At 34.0% G+C, this 20,257-nt stretch overlaps 1 protein-coding gene across 2 annotated transcripts in view; it reads right to left on the bottom strand.

The window, feature by feature from the left end:
• LOC128999868 (uncharacterized) overlaps positions 1 to 20,257 on the bottom strand; it is a 148,197-nt gene that overhangs the window by 97,953 nt on the left and 29,987 nt on the right. The gene's annotated exons all lie outside the window — the stretch shown is intronic.

Here is a 20,257-nt window from a genome sequence, read left to right as displayed (position 1 = left end):
AATAATTTGTTTCACATTCAAGCATTTTAGGGACTAAAACATGTTGTTTTGTATAATTTCTAAAACCAGAGCAAAAGCTAAATAGGTCGATAATTGACCACAGACGTTGTGGTGGTTTTGTCTCCGTTGCGGGAAGCCAATATTGGGTTGATTATTGTCTATTACCCTCAAACAACACAACCACATATGAGTTCGTTATGTAATGACGTTCATCAAGTATTTAATTTCTCAATTAGGGTTGATAAACTATAATTAGCAAAGTCTTAAAACCGACATAAATATATAATACCAATTAAGAAAAAAATTGCTAACTACGATTCTATACTGGGATCGTTCATTGGACGTATGCATCAAAGTTTTATAAAAACGTGGAAAATCAAATAATGAATTAAGAATTAGGCAAAATTTTAGGTTTATAGATAACATTTTGACATATTGTATGTAGGTGGGCCAAAAACTTCATTTACTTGTGTCGTGTAAAAAAATGTGCTCTTAAATTTTCTAAATTTTAATTGGATATAGGTTTTGCCTTAATTTTTGAAATTTTATAGTACCAATAAAAGTAAACGTTTCTATCTTTCTGTTAACGTTTAGTGAATTTAATTGCAATTAAAGAGGTTTGATATAACTATTTTCTATACATTATTTCAAAACAGATAAACTAATTTAAACAACTTAATTGTACCTGAAAGCTCTTGTTAAAGGCAGTAAACCCAATTGGGTACGAGATACAGGTGCCTTTTAAATCTAATCGGTAGCCAATTGCACTTTTCGTAATGAATGGAAATGTGTTCTAGTTCCTACAAAGATCTAAATGACGTTTTAGGAATTGAGTGCGCACTAATATAAGTACACGCGGCTATATAATTTGGTTTTCCAAATCGTTTAAAAACATGATACAAATCGGATATTAAAGATAGAAGATTCATCAACTAACTTTCGTAGTGTCTGATCACAAAAAATAGTCTAAAACAATATTCCCATATCCTTTGATAACTCTCTAAATAATAGAATACTAACGAATATTATACAGTATAATCTAAACCTTATCGAGCTATTAAGAGCCTGATAATTGTTATATCGTCTTGTCCTATTTAAAAGTTTTCACCGTATTACTAAAACAACAAAACGATTTTTACTCTTCTTCAATTGAAATTATTTGTTAAATGTTTGATAGTTACATTCATCAAAAGTAGCAACAATGTAAATCCATATAGTCCATAACTAATGGTATAGTCCATTCCATATAGTTCGAGGATGATTGTTATGCTATTCAATATGCCGATCGTTTTTAAATACGATTCAAACAAATAATTTACATTGTTATAGCTATTAATTTGACTGCCTGTAACCCATTTCTGTCCATAATACGTGTTGAAAAAAATAATTATTATGTAATGTTCTCAGTACAAATAATGAAGTTATATTCCATGGGACTTACGGTTTGCAATCAGTTAGACTTGGCAAGTGTTAATCATATTCTTGTTTATTTAACCCGGTGTCTGATGTTGTCTTAGAGGAAGTTTCCTAAGGCCTCGTTAACAGAGTTCAGTTCATCACCTAACACAAACTCGTACTAACAGACTTGATTTCATAACTTGGTGCAGTACTAACTAAAAGTATTCTTAAAAACGATTTAAACTGTTACAATCGACTAATTATAGCTTAAAGAATACAATTTTTTTTTTTTTTTTTGTAAAAACGGGCAAATCTCATAACACGATATTGAATTGTATAATGTCTTTCGTGTTTAGAAAATTACGAAAATAAGGAACCTTGTCCATTTATGTCGTGTTTGCTATTGTCTACAGTTATAAAAAAAAAACTGTTATTATGCATTTCGTGTGATATCTTATCTTATCTTACTAATATTATGAATGTGAATGTTTAAATGTTATTTGTAGTATTGAGATGCACGTAAAAACTACTGGATCAATCGAACTGAAATTTAGTAGGAATAGAATCAATATACCACATATTGGCCGGGGACTTTTAATTTAAAAACTCACCTAGAACTCTTCCCCACTGGCTTCCAAAATTTAAATTATATTTACGTCATACTTTACATTAAGTTCTCCCCGCGCAAAATGTGTCCAGGGATTTCAGTGTACTAAATTTAGGATATTTACACATTTGTGTACGAGAACCAAGGCTTTCCTTAACTGCTTGCCATTCTTATTTTGGTGATTCCCGCTATTTACGTGTGTTTCACACATTTAAAAGAGTTTATAAATACTGTAGTACGTGTTCAAGGCACAACTAACCAAGAATTATTCGTCTGAACATTATCTATCATATTACTTGATTACCTTTTTGAAACACAATAGCAAAAACAATTGATTTAACTACGATAAACATGTTTTGTTATATTTAGAGATGACATATGTGTAAAATCCGAACTTATTTTATAGTTTCTCATGAGAGGGTTTACGCTGACTCTATGTATTCCTTTTTGCGATCATTTGTTAATTGTAGTAAATATTTCATATAAGGATCTCTAAAATGTGTTACGCAATTTCTTACAGCTGTACAATTTTTTATTCAACAATTAATAGCGTCAAAGCCGAGCCTAATTATATTATTAACCTAATTATAATTGTTTTGCATGATGTGTTAAACAATAATCCTAAATTTTTAAACTCTTGTTTATTGTAAGAATTGTAATGTCTCTAAAATGTGTTATGCATGTATGTAAGTATTCATGAACACATGTATTGGGCCACACATTCATTTACATTGTAATACACTGATTATTCAGTATGTTAGTGTTGTGTGATTGTGCGCCTACACCGCCTAAGCCCACATACTACGTTCCCGCCACATCTGCAGGCAGGCTGTTTTCGCGGGTAATTCCTCCTTACTGTGGAAGTGGCTGCCGTCTTTACACTCACTATCACTACTTATCACAGGTACACTGACACAGATCTAAACTACATGAGACTACACTACGGTACAGTCGGTTCAGAGCAACAAGTGTGCTTGGTGATGTGTCGCCGCCGGCCCGCCGAAGCGCCACAGTCGCTGTCGATAACGACAGACCCACCCCCTGCTAAAGGGATCAGGGTTGTTTGTGATTGTACGTCCCCCTACTGATAACAGGCTTATCGGGTTTTAATACGAAAAAATAATAATTCTACCCTACTCTTGGTAAGTACTCTAATCTGAGTTGGGATGATAAGTGAAATTACCTGTTTGGTGTTTTAGGAACGAATTTAGCCAGGATTTAGTCAGGACCATTTATAAAAATCCCAAGAATCCTGGTGGACCAAATCTTGACCTGGCTACTGTATTTTTAGGATTGAACCAGCAAACCTTTGATTGATTAGATTTTTAGCAAAACCATAATTACTCAGTAACACAGCATATTCAAGGGCATCTGTCAAATTACTTTATACACTCCAAGTAGGTTATGTGGAAGGTGATTTCATAGCCAAATTTTACCTATCTGAAATTCAAATTAACAAAAATGGAAATGTCAAAGGACAAGGGCCTTGAGAAAAGATCATGGAGCAGTTACCAAAGAAACCAGGGAGGGAATGTAACTTTGTTGGTAAAGAAGAATTGGAAGTCCTTCAAATCCTTGGAAACAAGACACCGATTATATGGATAAATGACAGAGTGAGGTAAAGAGTGTACCCTATACTCTAGAAGTTTCCTTTAGTCTGTGTGAATCCATCCATCATGTGTGTTTATGTTGGAAACATGTAGAAACTGTTTTTCTCAATCCTGAGAAAGTCATCATTTAGCTTTATGACTAATCGAAACTAAACCTAGAAATATTATCAGACCAAGGAAGCAACTGACTTTAACGAAGCAATACAAAGCTTCTCACTCCATTTTCAAGCACTATTTTTTACTTACTCTCCCTAGAATATACAGGGTGTCCCGGAACTCTCTGGAACATTTCATATATAATTGTTCCAGGGGGAGACAAACACTTTCACAGTATAAACATGGTTCTCCAATGACTAGTTTTCCGTCCGTCAGTCTTTATATGGGTTTTTTTTTATTATTTCATAACTCAAGATTTGCTTATTTAAAATAGAAACTTCAAATTTAGTATAATGGTGTACCTTAATAGGTAATTTTTTTTATACATTTACAATGCTGTAACTAAATAAATTTCAAAATTGCTGTCGTTTAAAATTTTTTAAAGGAAAATTCCATGAAAACTACAGTTACTAAACTTGTGTAAGATAGGTAAAAAATTAACCCAACATAATTCGAATCTAAACATCTAAATCAGATTAGCTAGGTAGCTGAGTGGTTATTGTGCTCGCCTTAGCAATCAAAAGGTTGTCGGTTTGATCCTGAGAAGAGCCAGTAGATTTTTTATGGTTCGAAACTGGACCCAGCTGTTCCTGATCATAGGGCTTTAATGGTCCTGGCCAAGAAACAGCTGATCTTAGACAGCAACAAAGCTACACAGATCATCACACACCATTCTACACTCATCCTTCGCTCATATTTGTGTTAAAATACTAGGTGGCGTCCCCATCTCCCCCATTTCAGTGATAATTGATAATACAAATCGATGATTAACTATTTAACCACTTCATTTGTCGCTTCTGTACCAAGTCTTGTTCTAAATAGTATCTAGTTGACATCATAAACCTCATAAATCGTCCGTATGAACTGTTCAAAATGTAATAAAAAAATCACAGTTTTGACTGAAACGTTCACATATTAAAAAACTGAAAACTCTAAAATTCATTATTCATGTACAATTCTCTTCCACGCTCAAAAATATATTATATGTAATATCAAATTTTGAACTTTATAAATCTCTAACTCTCCAATGAACAACGTAAATATAGTTAAAACACCAATGGTCGTACACTCACTTGTGCACCTGACTCTCTAGACTCATTGCCTTACCTTACTCACCTGTTTTCTCTCCCTCTTCCATTACTCTTTTTATTTCTTTCACCTCTTAATTGTCCATCTTCATGATTGTTGCCAACCAGGGGCACGTTTGACGGATAACAATTTTTCATCTTGTGGTAAAACTTGGACATATCTTTATATCAGCGGAACTCCAACTAAGTGTTTTTTTTTTCGAGAACGGTTTGAGCTAAATAATCTATTAAATTATGCATTTGGGTTGTTTGGGTGGGCATTAATTGCGCCAACTGACCTGAGTAAGGTAGTCGGGTATTCCTAAATGTGCACACTACTCCAGTGAGCCACCCGATACGTTCCTTAACTAAGCCAAGTGGCGGCCGTCTTTGACTGTACCATTGAGTAGGTTAGTTTAGGATAGGTTAGATTATGTTAGGATAGGTTAGGTTAGGATATGTTAGGTTAGGATAGGTTAAGTTAGGATGTCACGTAAACAAGCACATTCGTTCTGCCGGCAACTCACCTCTACTTGGCTTGGGCGGAATTAAGGAACATTTTTTTACCCTTTGAGAGCTTGGCGCAATTAAGGAACTCTTTGGTGCAATCAATGCACAACCGGGTTCATTAACTGTTACATAGGTATAAATAAATATAATCAAAACATTGGAGGATAAAGAAAGACGATATTCTCACCCGAAAATGTCATTCACAGTATGATCCAAAGGTTGACAAGATCTGAGTTATGTACTTAATTTCCTTTGGAACAGAGGTGTATTGTTTTATTTCAGAGTCTGCGCTGAACCTAAGACATCCTGTGGACCCTAGGCTTCAGGCAAGTTCTTAAAGATACGTATTAGATTAGTTTAAACGCAGGATACTCTATTAATAAATTCATCCTATGAGCAGGTGACAAAATTCAATCATGTTCCTGTCCGTTGACGTAAATGCGTGAATGTGATATCTTTATTTTTCACTAGTGATGGCGCAGTCCCAGTATATGCCAGATAGCATTGTTTTTACCCTGTGAGGACTGAATTTTAGGTGCAGTTAAGGGGTTACCCCGCAATATACGTCTGCTTTTCAGAACATTAGCGGATATACTAGGAGAGCATCATATAAACAGTTTAGTATTAAGAAACTGAAGATTATTTCTTTATGCGTAGTTGTAACGTCGTCTAGCAGTATTCTAGCAACGTCGTAAACAACAGACGTATTGAATACACATACGTGCTCTCAGAAGAATGTATTTTATCAGGATTGATTGCAATAAGGTGATTGTCACATTGTAATGTGTGCGAGTGTGATTTGAATGATTTTGATAATATATCCACTTTTAGTAAAGAGTTTTTTTTTCAAATTCTATTTTGATAAGAGGGTGAAAAATACATTTTCATGACCTAACTTTAAACTCCAACAAATCAGATTTTTGTGTTTTATAAGGTATAACTCAACTAGACTGCTATAAGAAACGTTTCAACATATTAATTGTATTTATCACTGGAAAAAGATACTAATTCTATCAAACCCTATCCTAAATAGAAACTGATATCATTAACATTTATTATGTAGAACCAACGTATCAAATACAACTCTAAAGCTTAGTAGACTTTATGCTATTTGTATTTCAAAGATGAAGAAATGAAGACATTAAAATTCTCCTTTTCACCCCACCCCACCTTCAACCCAACCCTATTCCAACAATGATGAGGTGATATTTGGTCTCGTACGTGTGTTGACTACTGAAACTGGTGAGCTTTAAAAGTCACAAATTCTATACTTTATGACTTTGGATTTGAAGACGATTCTTTGTACTTCGTATGTACTCTACAATGGATCGTATAAACAAAAACTTGTAGAATTGTTGGTGTGATGTATACAGTATACAAGTGCAAGGGTGTTTCATTTGAAGGCTGAAAGTATCGGGATTAATCTAAATTAAATTTAGAATTAAATATTCATCGAAATAAATACAAAAAAGTGAGATTAATGTCTTCCCACTCCATTCTATATTCCTTCATTCATGTTTTAGGTTAAGAAAGCCTGTGTAAACGATTTTACGAGGGAACAGAAGATAATTGTATAGATAAGAAGTTGAAATAGTGATTTGTGTATTAAGACAACATTTTTTCTACCATAATTAACTTATAATAACACACAGATTAACTTTTTAGATGGATATAAAATGTAATTTAAGTTATGTTTGGTTTTTAAAGGTTTTGCTATTTGCTTACCGGTTTTTAACTAACGTACTGGATCCATGGCTGTGATTGGTGTAGAAACGTCAATCAGCTGATTTAGCGAGCGGGAATGGTCCATTCCCACTTAAGATCGGTAATGAGCTTTCCAATTACAGACTTACAGATAAATTTGAACTTTCACTATATTGTAGATTACGATTCTCTAATATCCAACCCTCCTGTGAGCTAATCTGTTAAAAGTTTTGACCTTAGCAGTTAACAGCAGTCGTAAAACACAGTGAGGCTCTTTATAGCTCGACTTCTGAAATGAGAGTGTACCAAGTACCACATAAACACAAGCCATATATCACTTAAACGTTGGTTGTTTAATTGCAAAGATGGTCCGATAGGGTTTCTCTTATATTAAAATTACTTTCTTGTATTATGCGTTATAGATTATACCTAGGTTAAATTATGATCATACACACAAGCTTCCCTTTGTTTGATTTTTTATTGTCGGGGGGTTGCTTTCAAAGATCCAGTCGTGCCACGAATAATAGGACAGACAGGTATGTATCCTAAACATGGAAAAATGATGTTACTGTCCCGAAAGTAAACATTTCTTAAATGGGACTGTCTAAACCATAATGCTAATGTTAGTGTAGGGTTCGCGCCAGCTACGTCATTTCTTTATGTTTATGATCTACACCGGTCTCTGTTCTAATATTTGTGAGTGATGCTGACCAACTTTCTTTAATACGAATTTGAATGTGATTTTAATTAAACAGCTGATCCTTCGTTTTAAATGTTTAGCCCAGTTAAATTGCCTACAAGATGAAAAAGTTCACGAAAATGTATTTCAAGCAGGGTACATTTTTATTGTAACCTGATCAAGTTAGGTAAATCACTATTTTGTATATCTACGACAAGACATTTAATTTATTGCATGATATTAGTTGTATTCATCTAATAACTGTCTGAAACAATCATAGTGCTTTAAAGGTAAAATTGGATTGCATCATTCGTTTTGCCTTGCAAAAAAGTTTCGAACCCTATTGAAATGCACAGTTTGCGCAAGGGTCCCTCGTATCTCAATATGTTTTTAAGATTTGTAGCATATAGCAATTTTAGAGAAGCAAAATGAACTCGGAATATAATGGTCAGTGGATCATGTTAGGTTTATAAGACATGATTTAGTTGTCAGACCAAGCCTTGGGTTGGTGATAGGTGAGGTGGGGGTGGTACAATGACGTCACCATTCCTCCCACTCAATATAACCACCCCTACTTGTTGATCCTTGTTCGGAAATCGCGATTTACCTCGTGTTTGTATTCATATGTAGTTTGATATTAATCCAAATCGGTTTGGAAAGATTTTAATACTGGTGCGATTAGATGCGTGTTCGCAGATTAGTTTTTAATGTCATCCATATGGACATTGTTCTACATGAATTGGATTTTAATGCTGATGTAAAATTGTGCTTAGGATTACTGTGACATTTCTGGACACGGTTTTGAGAATGAGTTTTTGTTGTATGGTGACAACATGGATGACTAAATACATGTGACGTAGCATTTTGTAAAAACATAATGGCCAAATAAAATCTTTGAATCTTCGAAAATGCGTGATTAAACTTCAAACAAACAAACAAACAAACTTTCACATTTATAATATTAGTAAGATTACAATTACAATCGGCCGGCCACACACCAACGCCATACAGTCACATAACTTTGATATAAAACTTTCATCAACACCTTTGACGAAGCATGACAGGAATCACGTAAGAAAGACACCAACACGGAATTTCTTAATAAAATGAACAGCAAGAATTAAGGTTAAACATAACTAACTAATATTATGAAAACCCCGACAACAACAACAAACAGGAATTTGCGTATGTATTGTGATCTCGAACACATATTGATTTAGGAGAATTATTGTGAACGTACATTCCACAATGCAGACTAAAGCAAACGAAGAAAGACTGACTGCAAAATGTTATCATCCTGTGCAGAATCGGTAGCTTTTAAAGCCCTCAGTTTTACTATTTGTCTCACGTGCAGGTCCAAATACCACCTCATCATCTTGAGGTGGTGAAAAGGGGGGGGGGCAAGGAAGATGAAATTCCACGCTTTTATTTCCTTAACCTCGAACCCAGCTTGACATTTTTGTGTCTGAAGTAGTTTTCACTACATTTCATATACAGGATTTTATTGTACATTGTGTTTAAAATATGTAAACCATTTGGCTGTAGCGTGCATGTAGCCTTTGTAACAGGGGGTGAGTCTATAATAATTTATATAACGCCCTTAAAAGCTGCTAAAGCATGTTACCTGTGAATGTACAGTTTCATGATCACGCCACCGCCATGCCGTATTATACAAGGCGTCCCGTGAGTACACAGCTGGAGTTTAGAAAATGGTTTTATGAGTCTAAATAAAACCAAAATCTAGAATAACATTTTTTAATTCTTTGTTAGAATGATATCTGCTGTTTTGTTTTAGTTTTTGAAATTCACATGGCATTCCTTAGTACATAACAATTTTGCAACAAGATGAATACAATTAGAGAAAAACGAACGATTTTAAGAGAAATAATTACGAGAAATGTCAATTTGATGAAAATTTGTACGTGTAAAGTTATTTTATTGATTTAATAACCTTTTTGAAAATATGTTTGCGGGATTTTAATTCATGTTAAACTTCAGTCATTAATAATGTACCAGAGGTTTTTTTTTATTTGGCGTTTGTTATAATTCCAATAAAATGGGATGAACTTAAACCTATTTTGTCAAGGTAATAAGTAATTTCTTACGTTAACCTCTAAATAAATAAGGAATACTGTTTCAACTTAAAATTAATAACGATCTTTTAAAATAACACAAGTTCCAATAGTTTCTCTAACAGTAGCCATACACACTACTGAATACAGTAAATTATTCTACGCTGAGTTCAATTTATCTTAGTTCACACAAGAACCGCTTCAGCGCTACTGTACAGTAAAATAGTTGTTACCACCACCCGCCAATATGAGCGCTGCTATCGCGTTATTTCCCACTATTGCTACCATTCCTCGCCACAGTCGGGACTGTACATAATCAATAATCAGCTGTTTTAGCACAACAATGAGTTATAAGCTGACAGTGAGCCCTTAGGACCTGGGCAAACGTCATTGATTTGATCTTCAAGGCTTAGTCGTCGTCAACCCGTCCTCAATATTTGCTCCATGCTTTCCGACGAATTAAAGGGTTTTATGTGGTTAAAAATGAAGAAGGATAAAATGCACCGAGACTTTTATGTACTGTTCATTAGGTGTTTAGTCGTCATCAATATATTTAAAATATTTAATTTATACTTTAGACCGGATAAATTCAAACCGGTATTGTACACGATTATAGCTTTAGGTTATGTATACAACTTATCTTACTAATAAATTGCACTGAGATATTTATACAGGGTGTCTCATAAAGAAAACAGGAAAACTCTGGTAAATAGTTTTATGGGTCAAAATATGACGAAGAACAATTATCTACTTTTAAATTTCTCATTCAAAATACTGTTTGCTTTCAAAATGGAGGATATTTCAATTTTTATAAACGAAAGTTACAGTAAAATCACGAATGTTATGATAAAATGTCAAAACACGTTTATTTAGCATTTAATGTTTCTTATCAAACAACACCAAGTTCAAAAAGATCGAATCACAAATAGCTGAAATATTAGGATGTATAGTTGTAAAATTAGAGAAATAAAGCCATGGCAGCCAAGTTACACTTATTTTGCCTAATTTCATAACCAAAGTTCGTGATTAGATCAAAGTCTTACGGATATGAAAAAAATCGTCAATTTGTGTGCTACTCTCCTTATCGGAATTAAACTGACAATTTTGCGTACAACTTGGCCTTATTTAAGTTTCTTTTCGTGATCAGGCTACTTGGGATGGCGTGACCTTTAAGTAGCACGCATTCTGAATCGTTGCTTTAAATAACCCCTTTAAACGATCTCTTAAACAATTAACAGCAAAGCAACGCTCAAATCATAATTGTTGCCTCAAAATTAAAATAGCCTTTCTAAAATTAGTTTTCAAACGTTTTCTTCTTTTTTGCAATCTTAAAAATCCAACTGTCAAGGCTGGAAGGGGATAATCTCTAATGACAACGACCTTGTTATTTACCATTCGCTCTCTGCGCTACATAAACTTAATACCCCCGCCGCAGCAAACCTGCAGACTAAGCGAATTTCAACTTGTCTGATTACATTTTTACTAAAACTTTTCCAAAAATAAGACATATTTATTCCCAATTTGAATAACATTATATTTAATGAGTGCTTAGGTTTGCTGCTACGGGGAAGGTAAAAAGTGTTTTTGACCATACGTCAATAGTATAGGATGAAATAAATAAATTTTATCTATATATATCCTTAAACAAGTAAACTACAACAGTTTTCAATTTTTCCATAAGAATAACATGAGAATTTTAAATTACACTATTTTTAAATTTTCTCCGTGACCTTTAAGCATACAACAGCGCTTCAATATACTAAATTATTTCTTTTTTAAGCTCTACAAAACGGTTTGAAAAGAAATTGCAAAATCTTTTGTTTTTAAGGTAAAAAATGGGAAAACCCAATTTTTACCCCATAAAACCCCCTATAAGCGCCCGTTCCCATGGTCTGATTATGCTGGCTCGCGAACTCGTTCGAATAAACGTAGTTTTACACGTTTGTACCGAATTTAATCAAAATCGGATAGTTTTTGCTCGAGCTATCGGACACATATATATTTATATGAATTTGAACGGATGGTGTTTTTGGCCTATAGGGACCTCAAAATGAAAAATTAAATCGGTCCCGGGTCCAGGTCTTACCATGAGTACTACGGTAATAGCTTTTTGCCTATATGGGAAATTCGCTTAAAATGACAATTCAATCAAAAAAATCAGAGTAGGACTAGTGAAAAATGTATATTGCAGAGAAAATCCTTATTGCATTAAGTAGCCTATATAAGATTTTTTATTTTAAATTAACAATTTATTTATATACCTTGAAAAGCCTGTTCTCTATTAGGTATTATCGTAACAAAAATGCATTCACTAATCAAACTACTGGACCTTTGAAATAATACAAGGTTGCTAATCTTCCATGTGGTTGATCTCTAAAACTAAACTATAAAACATCCACACCCTATTATCACTGTCCAGTTTATTTATCAAACTAAACGTACAACTTGTGCCAAACATTGACAGTGAAATGCCTGAATACATTTGTAGGATCGTAATAGAGGCGCGTAGGCACGTCACCCGTGCTGCTAAAGCGCCTTCATCGCATACGACGCAAAACAGGCACTGTATCCATAATGCGTTTTTCTCTCTGCAGGCGTTGAATTAAAAAACCGGGTTCCCTATAAATAAATTAACGTTACAAATAGTGTTTGGGAGATACTAATGAAATACACAACCCTGATAATATCACATTATATTTATATTTTTGTAATCACATAATAATCGTAAATATTTTGCCTCAAGAACGCTTTGAAGCGCAAAAGTGAAATTTTATCGTACTGAGAATTTTGTGCGTGGGAGTGGGTATTTATGAGTTTATTGTATTTGATTTTCTATTACTAATTATATGGATGCCCTATGAGAAGTTTTTGGTAGAAGTGTATTTTCATATTTTAAACATACTATAAATATTTTACTTGATATTTACAGTGGGTACAATTTATTTTATTTTTATTTTTAGCGAATTTCCCATTTTAGGGTACTGTAGCTGTTACCGTAGATGGCACGGTAAGACCTAGACCCGGGACAGATTTTTTTTTCATTTCGAAGTTCTCTGAGGCCTAAAACACTACCTACTCGTTTAAATTTTTATGTACCATATGTTTTCCGATTTAGATAACAATTTGCAGGAATGGGATCAACTTTATTTGGCTTGCGAACCAGGAAAATCGGGCAATGGGAACAAAGTGCTATGGGTTTTAGAAGAATGTTTTTCTTTTAATTTTTACCCTCAAAATATGAAAGTTGGCATTTTTTATTAAAGATATAGAGTAAAGCTTAGCCAAACCAGACATTTCAAAACACTGTGACTCTAAAATAGTTTCCAGTTAGTTTTCATTCAAACATTAATAATTCTTTTTCGATGGCAAAAAACAAGATCATCTGTGTTTTACAACTCAAATGTAAACAAAGACATTTGCTATATACAGTCTCATGGCTTAGGTTCATTTTTAAAATACCAATGCAAATTGTATTCTATTCAATGTATGTAAAACATTACGAGTCTTAGGAGGCTAGCCATCTTGGATGATTTCAAACAGCCGCTGAAGGGTTATTCATTGTACAAAAATATTTTTTCAGACACCAACGTGATCATAATTTAAATATCTAGTATACGGTGCGATTGGAAATGCTCATTGTAGTTTTAATTATTCTCGTCCATGGAAGCTAGTGGTCCAAGCAAGAGAGTCTGGGATTTGGCCGCTATAAGAGCAATGTTAATTTCATATTTTTCAAAAAAACTGCTGAAGAGTTATTAACCATCTCGAAATATTTTTTAACCGCCAGAGTGATTGTAATTTTAAATATCTAGGCTTATACTGTGAGATTATAAATTTTCTTTGCAGTTGTTTTAATTGCTTAACGTGTTAACGTCTAGGCTCCAAGGACTCTTAAGGAAGAAAAACTGATGTAATGTATTTCTTTATAAATATATTTTGAGCTATTTTTGAATAATGTAAATATTTCATCATATATTTTTAACATCTATCTATATATTAATTTGAAACTGTTTTTCTTTGTGACAGCTATTTTGAGAGAACGGCTGAGCGTAGAAACTCGGTAGGGGTCTCTAAAGAAAGATCCTGGTCTGTAGATGAACCATCAAAAGAGAAACATGGAGAATTCCCTCGGGGCTTTGCCCAAGTGGCCTTTAAATTCCCATCCCATGTTATTCTTATGGAAGAAAACGAGGTTTTTGTCACAACTACTTTGGGAGAACGGCTGGGCGTAGAAACTTGGTAGGGGTGTCTAAAGAAAGGTTTAGTCTGTAGGTGAGCCCTCAAAAGAGAAACGAGGTGAATTTCCTTGGGGCTCTGTCCCAGAGGCCTTTAAAGTTTACTCTGCAATTTTGTTTACATTGCGACCATATGGATAATTTTGCACTACTTTTAAAGATCCAGCTGTTAATATTAAAATTGTATTCAAAGGTCTACTGAAACTGTCAAAATTAAATGTTTACATTATTATTTATGATTTTAAATGGATTCTCCACTGCATGGCAAGTTTTTTTTTTATAGTTTCAACAAAATGATGAATTTATGATACGTTTTAAATGTTTTGTCTATGCTTTATTGCTCTTAGAAAATTTTAAATAATGAAATAAGTGTGATATATCAATTTCAAAGGAACATATAGTTATTCCTTATCGGGTTAGCTTATATATATTGTAAGGTTGGCAATTGCCTTTTTTCCTACTTTCAATCACCATTTATTTTTAAATTCAAGAAAGAACGCCAGAGATTCATTTATTGGTATAAAAGTTTTTGATAATCGGGTTGAAAATTGTGTCACTGATGAGTACGTTGAGGATGAGAGCTGTGTTCAAGTTTTGGAATAGACTAACTACGGAGTATGTTTCATCTATGGTTTTGGTGAAGTAGGTGAACTAATGTCAATTCAGGTATTAAAAAAAAATGTGTACACAGGTTTTACTTTGATGTACACATGTAGCTAGGTCGAACAACGCATCTAAGCATCACTACATACAAAACATTCGGAAACACAACAGTGTCCTTACATCTCATCGCATTTGCATAATTTGTTACCAAGGCTGGACTAGGTTATGGATTTGGTTCCGCAAATGTTCAAGATTTGTGATCAAATTTCCTACAATTATGGTTCATTCCATCCACGAAATACATGCACAGCTTTATGAGATCGATATGGCCAAGGCAAAACTACACCATAAGTTAATGAATTATCAAGTAAGAACAGGATGAATAAATACATGGGTCGATGTGGCTAGAGAAGGAATTATAATTGCTGGGATCGAAGTAAGAATGTTACTGCTTTCTGGAGAATCAGATATTTTTATCAATTACAAAAAAACTGATTTAATATGCTGATAGAGGAAATATTGTGTTAAACGAATTCGTCAATCACATTTTTTAGGGAACACAATCGTCATACTTATTATTGCTTATCCTCTCTTCATTTAACTAAGATTTTAATGACTTTCACTCTATCCATCGCAGTTAGCTGAATTTACATAAAACCTCAAGATTAACCGTCGATTTCGACGGGGTTCCACTAGTATATATGAAATCCAATGTATGTTTGTTTGTTGGTTGGTTTGTTTGTCCTTTATGGACTCCGAAACCGGTCCACAGATTGTAATGCAACTTTCAGGCATTATTAAGCATTATTCAAGGATGGTTTGTGTGAAGTTTGGTGCAGATCCGTCTAAAGGGCTTAGCCCCAGTGGCTCTGGAGTTTCCCATGTTAACCTTATGAGTACTCATATTTAAATGGAATTAAAGAATCTTAACAGCTGGTTCAACTAAACAATTCTGTGATGTTTAATAGCATTAAAAAGTTAATAGGCTTACCAACAGGGTGCAGCACTATTTTTTTTATTATTTATGACAACAGTTAATTTGCAACCAAAAGGTGAGTGAGGGTAGCGAACGAACTTCAACCAGGACGTGCTTGAGCCATGCGAACGAGCTCATCTTGAAAATGAACGAGCATTGCATGACATAAAACCACATTAGGACAGGACGACGTCTGTCGGGCCAGCTAGTTTGATATAAAAACACAGGGGTTCCTCCCTTGCAGCAGCATACCTAAGTACTTATTAAATCTAATGTTATTTAGTAGGGAATAAAACTTTTTTTAGAAATACTTGGGGGGAAAATCCAATAAGGCAAATTGAAATTAGTTTAGTCTGAAAGTTTGCCGCAGCGGAAGTATTTGTCTTTATTATTTATAATGCCAATGTCCTTTGAGATGTTTTAGTTTAGGTATATTATCACACTATTAAGCCTGCTAAAATAGATCTGACTTGATTTTCATTATTTATACAATTGGTTCTCTTTTTACTTACAAACCGCACGACACAAATATATGGAAACACAATGCAAGCAATTGTTAATTATTTCATTTCGGCTCTTCTAAGGGTTGCAACAAACAACGTAAGAAGGTCTTAATTAGAAACATCAAGAAACTCCGCATTGTTACTTTTCTTTGTTTTAAGTAGTTTCTCGATTCTGGTCTTTCCTTGTCTACCAAAAACAGACTATTGTGACAATTTTAACAATGTAACAAAATTAGTTGTTCGTATGCAAAATTATTATCTGACGTAGTTTTCAGCGGTAGTTACGGATTATAACCTAACAACTATGACCCATCCTAACCTAACCTAACGTAACCTATAGTGGTACCCACGATTACTAGAAAAAAACCGGGATGGATCATAAACATAAAAAATGACGTTTGTGGCCCGAAAATAAAAATTATTTAACACGAGGTGTTAGCCCGTCCTACGTACGGGAGTAGTCAGTTAAAACTGTGTATAAATCAGAATAGCTAGCTTACACGTATAAAGACAAATTTTATAGCTGCCTACAGTAGAAAGCGTAATTATCAATTGAGAAAGTGTATAGGCCTAGTCAACGATATCAACTTCCAATTCCATCGCATACCTGCCTCTTCCATAATCAATATCAACACAATACAATTACTCATACTATACCCAATTTCCAGTAGGTCTGAATAGAAACTCCCTAAAATAAAACGAAAACATCCAATAAAATTCACAGTACACATAATTATAACATTGGTGTCCTGACATCATTAAACGAATCGCAATTGCTAAATAAAGAAGTGTAAACAAAGAAAAGTAAAAACAACAACATATAGTTTGTTTTGGTAAACAGCTGAGCCAAAAATAAAATAATATTCATTTGATCAAAAGAACTGGTCACATGTTGAAGGAATTTAAAACGTAAAACACGCTAGTAAAGCTAGTGACGTAATTAATTGTATATGTTTATTATCCATTCCGTTATCAGTTCTAATATCCTTAATAATTAAACCATCCTCATTGAATCAATGTACACCGTAATTCCCCATATTCATTTATTTAAACTATAAAATATTAAGCGCCTCCAAACGTAACCACAACTAAACACACGCCAAACAACTTTTTAGATTTCATAAAAGGATGGTTATTCTAATTGCAGTATCCTAGGTCAATGATGACGTTGTGCTCAATCTATGTCATTCATATCTGTATATCTTTGGATAAAACCCGTCTGGGTTGTGGTGGTAATTTAAAATCGTATTTCTGAGGATTCTTGATCTCCTTCTTTATGACATCAATATTTCCGGGCCTAATCCAAACAAAGTTTAATCATTCAAAAACATTGATTGTAAACAAACCAAGATGAATTAAAACGTGTAAAAAATGGATTTTCCTACCCTTTCCTAAAAAAGTTGAACAGTATAATAATTTGCATATCCTTTTTTTAAGAATCGTGTACAGAGCCTCGACTTGTATACATCGATTGTGTTACTTTTCTCGGTGGTCTACTAATCTTACTTATTTCTTAAAAATCAATGACAAATCAGAGTAAATAAAATAACCTAATAGTTCTACAGAGCATTTTTATATTTAACCAGCTGTTAGTCAAGAGAAAATTATGTTGCACTAAAACAAACCGAAGATTGCAAAGATTTATTTAAACATTCCTTTGAACATCCTAGTATTTTACCTATGTATATTTAAATAATTTGTCATCCTCTTATCGAAGGATTGAACGTATCAATGATTAGCATTACACATAGTATAAATAAGTCAGCCCTTAGTATGTCTTTTAATTTGATCCAAATGCTGAATTTGTGTCACAAACGCTGAATGTTTACAGCTGTTATGTTAAACAAATTTACTACACCAAAAGGTAGTTTAGAATCTTAGCGTCGGCTGCTAGACTTTTAAAATTAAAAAAAGTTAATTAAAGTTAAAATTAAAAGTTAATTTCTAAATAACTGGGACCCTAAACTAAAATTATGGCTTCGACATTCCCTAGTTCTCAAAATTATCTTTCTTTCAACACAAAAATCACGAAAATCCGTCGAGTGGTTGATTCAGAATCGTGAAATAAAAAAACCCTGTTTCGTTTTAATATTATAGATTGCTTAAATGGAACTGCCAAAACATTATGTTCAATGCTATTAGTATAGGATTCGGACCAACAACGTCATTTGTTTATGTTTATGATCCATACCGGTATTTTTCTAGTAATCGTGGTGGTACCTAACCACTATAGGTTACGTTAGGTTAGGTTAGGAAAATTTTGTTATTTAAACTAATTAAAATCTTATTTGGAAGTCGATTTATCGGTGTGGTCGGTAAAATACGAACGGCCTTTTCGATTATGTAACACATTTTAATACCTCAAGTCTATTCAATGTTTGAAGTATATTTAGTTTATATAAAGTATACATATAAATTACGGTGGAATACTTTTTGATAGGCGTCAAGATATATTAAAATAATAATGCATGCGTTTGGCACTCGAAACTAGGTGCTGGGTATCTGACAAACAAGGTTCTAAGTGTGTAATAAAACTTAATAAGAAAGCGTATATCATATAAAGCCGATTTATTTAATTAGTTGTAATAGGTACATTAGTAAGTAGTTTCTTATTTTAGGTCTTTCCTTGACTCCTAAGCCTAGACAATTCACTATGGGTTGACTGTTGTGTGCCTTCATGAAAGATGTTTATAAAACACGCCATACGATTGAGGTAATGTTTATACCAATTCTATGACAAAAGATCTAAACACAGATACATTATCATAGCCTACGAAGTCTTTAGTTCTGTTTCTATGTACAGATAAATAGTTCCGTAGCATTAGCTCCAAATGGCATCCCATGTGATAATAAATCATTGGTGAATGATGTGATTTGAACCCATGTACCCGAATCCTCTTATCACTGTTCTTACTATCTAACAATAGAAAACATTATATACTTTTCGTCAGGAATTTTTCATAAACAAGCAGTCTAGAGAAACTATTTTTCACTTCATAGGGATACCGTACTGCTTTTAGCATTTGCTGAGTAACAAATAAGGGTAGATTGATTCAGCTTCTTGTGGGATTTGAGACTAAAGGCGGTGACACACTATCGATCTTTTCCCCGATCAAGACCCCGAACCGAGCAGGGAGAAGGGAGAAGGGAGATAAATATCAGCAAAATTTTACTCCGAACATTTCCCCGAACATGACCAAGACCAGACGAATTCTACCGAGCGCGGCAAAAGGAAGTTTGGAGAGAGATAGAGAGTGTGTGCGAGTGAGAGCGCGGAGGCAGTGCCGTGGAAGAGGTTATATCTATTGATTTCTATTGGTTATATTCATTGAAATAACGTTACAGAATGATCATTTTAATTGCATTTAATAATATTAATGTTTATATTATTTTTGAAAGAATTTAAGTCAACATCAATTACTTAATTCAACCTTAATATTATTGATATAATTGATTTAACGGTTTCTACACTTTCAACCTTGACCAAACAAACCACAAACATTACATCTTAAATGATTATAATATATAACGGCAACATATTACCCAACATTTATTTATTTTACCAATTAAAGAGTTTAATTGCCATATTAAATCAGAACTATCAATGCTAGCGCAGGCGGCCGCTCGGTGCGGCGCTCGCGACGATGTACGGGGCAAAAATGTACCGTGACACACTATCGTACATCGGACCGTACATCGGACCGATCTTTTCTTTGATCTTTCGCCAAAAAACCGCCTCCAGAGCGCTCGTCTCCCTGCTCGGCCTGATGTCTTGTTCGGCGTCTTGATCGGTGTACGGACCCGTGACACACTATCGAACATCCTCCCTTCGACCTCCCTTCTCCCTTCTCCCTGCTCGGTTCGGGGTCTTGTTCGGGGAAAAGATCGATAGTGTGTCACCGTCTTAAGCCGTGAGAGACATATTGGGCAGCGACATTTGATATTTGGAAATAGTTTTTAACAGCCAATGTAAGTGATAAATACCCCCGCCACAGCAAACCTGCAGACTAAGTGAATTTCCATTTTCCTGGCTGGATTTCTACTAAAATATTTCCTAAAAATTGTCAGATTTATTTCCTATTTAAAAAAAACATTAATTTTAGTGAGTACTTAGGTTTGCTGCTTCAGGGAAGATTT

This window comes from Macrosteles quadrilineatus, unplaced genomic scaffold (assembly GCF_028750875.1).
Source record: "Macrosteles quadrilineatus isolate MER2022 unplaced genomic scaffold, UCM_ALF_1.0 Scaffold_8__2_contigs__length_117827958, whole genome shotgun sequence".
NCBI lineage: Eukaryota > Metazoa > Arthropoda > Insecta > Hemiptera > Cicadellidae > Macrosteles > Macrosteles quadrilineatus.
Note: the sequence above shows the minus strand (reverse complement) of the source record. Positions and strands in the feature narration are given on the sequence as shown.